Below are 4,070 nucleotides of genomic sequence, written 5' to 3'. Positions count from 1 at the left end.
AACATACCTTTACTTTATACAATCAAACAAATTCCAAGATATGCAAAATTTCTAAAGGAGTTGTGCACTCACAAGAGAAGGCTCAAAGGTAATGAGAGGATCAGCTTGGGCAGAAATGTTTCTGCACTAATAGGTAAACCTGTTCCTCACATTCCTGAAAAATGTAAGGACCCAGGTACATTTGTTGTACCTTGCATAATAGGTAATAGAAAATTTGAGAATGTCATGCTAGATCTAGGTGCTTCGATTAATGTTATGCCTATGTCTGTTTTCATGTCTCTGACCTCTACAACCCACTAGGGTAGTGATTCAATTGTTAGGTATCAGTGGCTAAAATACACCTAGAAGGGGGGTTGAATAGGTGTAGCGGTCAGAGTATCCGCTTTTTCGAAAACAACAAATTATTCAAAAATAACCCCAGATTAATCGATTAACAGAATACAAATAATCGATTAACACAATTACTTTAATCGATTAAACCAGGTCAGAAATTACAAACATATTCGGTTTCTTGCACGACAATTAACCGAGATATAAACGCATATACAGAGCTTACAAAATATCAGAGTTACACTAGTATAGTATAGAAACAGAATGTAGCAATTAAAACAACTATACAACGTAACCCATTAAAGCAATAAAGAGAGAAAGAGAGAGAGAAAATCCTGCAACACGATTTTTATCCTGGTTCGTTTGCGTGTCCACTTGTTCATTTGCGTGTCCACTTGCAAACTACATTCAGGCCTCCCGGCTGATCTGGGAGATTTTTGTTCACTATAATTGCAATAATGTTTTACAAGCAATTCTTCCAATTACAACACTTAGATATTCACTTGAAACTAAAGAACCTTATTCCTTGGTTTGACTCCCTTCCTACCGCCCAAGAAAACCTTTCTTGCGGTGTAGCCCCAGCCAAGAACCTATTCTTTCTATCAAGAACACTAAGCTAATGAAGATACAACACAATCTCATTGGTGATAAGACACCTTGATATTCCCAATGTTACAACACTTTTCACAACAAAAACATAGAGTAATCTAAAGCAATTACAATGCTCAAATTTAACAATTAAGACCTTACTCTACAATTCTAACACAAGTCTCATATAACATGATGATGCATTAGTTAAGAATAGATTTTACAGAATACTAAATCTTCACAAAAACATCAATGAATGCATGAACATGTGAGGTGAAATAGTGAGAATTTAAACATGAAATGCCTCTCAATCCTAAAGCATAGAATTCTCTCTTTTCTAATCTCACAAATGCAATGTCATATGGATGCAACAATTAACATGAAATATGCTCTAACTCTCTAAAAAATGCAACATGCAAGTTATGACTTCAGTTCTGAAAACGTAGTTTATAAAGAATCATTTCTGCAGCCCAGATAATTGATTAAAACCTTGGTTAATAAAAAACTTATGTTAATCGATTAAATCATGCCTTAATCGATTAACATCATATTTCTAAGTGTATTTTCAATTTACAAAACTCAAATACGTTATGCACTTAATTTATACATGTTCAACACTAAGTTTATGCCTAGGATGCACAGATTACATATATTTATATGATGCATGAACATATTATAAATGACATATCTCAAAACTTAAAATGATTTAAAGTTTTATGCATATGAGACATGTATAGAGTTTACCTAAGCCTTAGACTCAACCTAAACTTATTATTAGTCTAAGTCTAATACCAATCTAGAGACTTAAGCATGCTGATTTGTTGATGATCTTCAAGCTTTCATAATCACAAGTTGTCCTCATCAAACTAAACACATAGAGAAAGCTTTCCAAAGTGTTATCTTGACATGCGCACTTTCATCAATTAGCAAACAGGAGTATTGTCTACCCTACTGGTTTGATAGATGATGTCTTGGTTCGGGTTGATGAACTTATTTTTCTGGCTGATTTTTATATTCTCGATATGGAAGAGAGATCCTCCCATAACACAATTCCTGTCATTTTGGGAAGGCCATTTTTTAGAATAGCCTGAACTAAGATAGATGTCCATGCTGGAACATTATCTATGGAGTTTGGTGATATTGTGGTCCGAATCAATATTTTTGATGCTATGAAGCATCCATATGAGGACCATTCTGTGTTTCATATTAATTTACTTGATGAGTTAACTAATGAACATATCTATGATTTTCTTAATGATTGTGATTCTTGTATTGATGAGTTTCTACCTTATTGTTGCAGACATCATACAACAATCTGATTTACTTGTCCAGGTACAAGCTACAAAATCTATGTCGGCTACTTTGGTTCCATCTGTTTTGCAGGCACCTGTATTGGAGCTTAAACCTTTGCCTGAAAACCTCAAGTATGTTAACTTAGAGGATGATGAGAGGCTTCCTGTTATTGTTTCCACATCCCTTGATGTTGATCAAGAGGAGAGGTTGTTGCAAGTGCTGAAGAAGCATAAGAAGGCAATTGATTGGACCTTAGCTGATATTCCTAGTATTAGCCCTTCTATGTGCATGCATAGGATACTCTTGGAAGATGGAGCTAAACTAGTGAGACAACCACAAAGGAGACTCAATCCAGTCATCCTTGAGGTTGTGAAGAAAGAGGTCACAAAGCTTTTACAAGCTGGGATTATATATCCCATTTCTGATAGTCATTGGGTGAGCCCCGTTCAGGTGGTTCCAAAAATGACAGGAATTACAGTAGTGAGGAATGAGAGAGATGAGTTGATTCCTACGAGAGTGCAGAACAGTTGGAGAGTCTGCATTGATTATAGGAGGCTCAACCAATCAACAAGAAAGGGTCACTTTCCTTTACCATTTATTGATCAGATGGTTGAGCGCTTAGCAGGTAAATCTCATTACTGTTTTCTTGATGGTTTTTCTGGGTACTTCCAGATCCATTGTGCTCTTGAGGATCAGGAGAAGACCACATTCACTTGTGCCTTTTGGCCTATGCAACGCCCCTGGTACATTCCAGCGGTGTATGGTGAGCATTTTCAGTGATTTTTTAGAGGATTGCATAGAGGTGTTTATGGATGATTTCACAGTTTATGGATCTTCATTTGATTCATGTTTGGATTGTCTGGATAGATTTCTTCATAAATGCATCGAAACTAACCTTGTTCTGAATTACGAAAAATGTCATTTCATGATAGAGCAAGGCATAGTTTTGGGGCATGTGATCTCAAATCGGGGAATCAGGGTAGAACCTGCTAACATAGATGTTATTTCACAATTGCCTTACCCCTCTTGCATGCGAGAGGTTCGTTCTTTTCTTGGTCATGCAGGTTTCTATCGCAGGTTCATTAAATATTTTAGCAAGAAGGCTCTTCCATTATCCAACCTGTTGCAAAAGGAGGTGGTCTTTGATTTTAATGAGAGATGTATGGAGTCATTTGATTGCCTCAAGACAGCCTTGACCACCACTCCCATTAACCAGGCACCTGATTGGATAGTCCCTTTTGAGTTGATGTGTGATGCTTCTAATTATGCATTGGGGGTTGTCCTTGCTCAAAAAGTGGACAAACTGCCTAGGGTAGTTTCTTATGCTTCCAGGACTTTAGATTTTGCACAAGTAAATTACACCACAACTGAAAAACAGCTTTTAGCTATTGTATTTGCTCTAGATAAGTTTAGGTCTTATTTGCTTAGTTCTAGAATTGTTGTTTTCACTAACCATGCAGCTTTGAAGTTCGTATTGAAGAAAATTGATTCCAAACCAAGGTTAATTAGATGGATGCTCTTGCTCCAAGAGTTTGATTTGGATATCCGTGACAGGAGTGGAGCACAAAATTTGGTGGCTGGCCACTTGAGCAGGATTGAGGGAGTTGATGATATGATTCCTATCAGAGATGATTTTCATGATGAACAACTTTTGTATATTTCTGTTTCTTTCCCCACCCCTTGGTTTGCCAATATTGTAAATTATTTGGTTGCATATGTTTTTCCTCCACTTGCATCTAGAGCTCAAAATGATAAACTTAAGAGTGATGCTAAATATTATGTTTGGGATGATCCCTATTTGTGGAGATTGTGTGCTGACCAGGTTACTAGAAGATGCATTCTAGATCATGACATTGAGT

Source organism: Lupinus angustifolius, chromosome LG10 (assembly GCF_001865875.1).
Source record: "Lupinus angustifolius cultivar Tanjil chromosome LG10, LupAngTanjil_v1.0, whole genome shotgun sequence".
In the NCBI taxonomy this organism is placed as follows: Eukaryota; Viridiplantae; Streptophyta; class Magnoliopsida; order Fabales; family Fabaceae; genus Lupinus; species Lupinus angustifolius.
Note: the sequence above shows the minus strand (reverse complement) of the source record.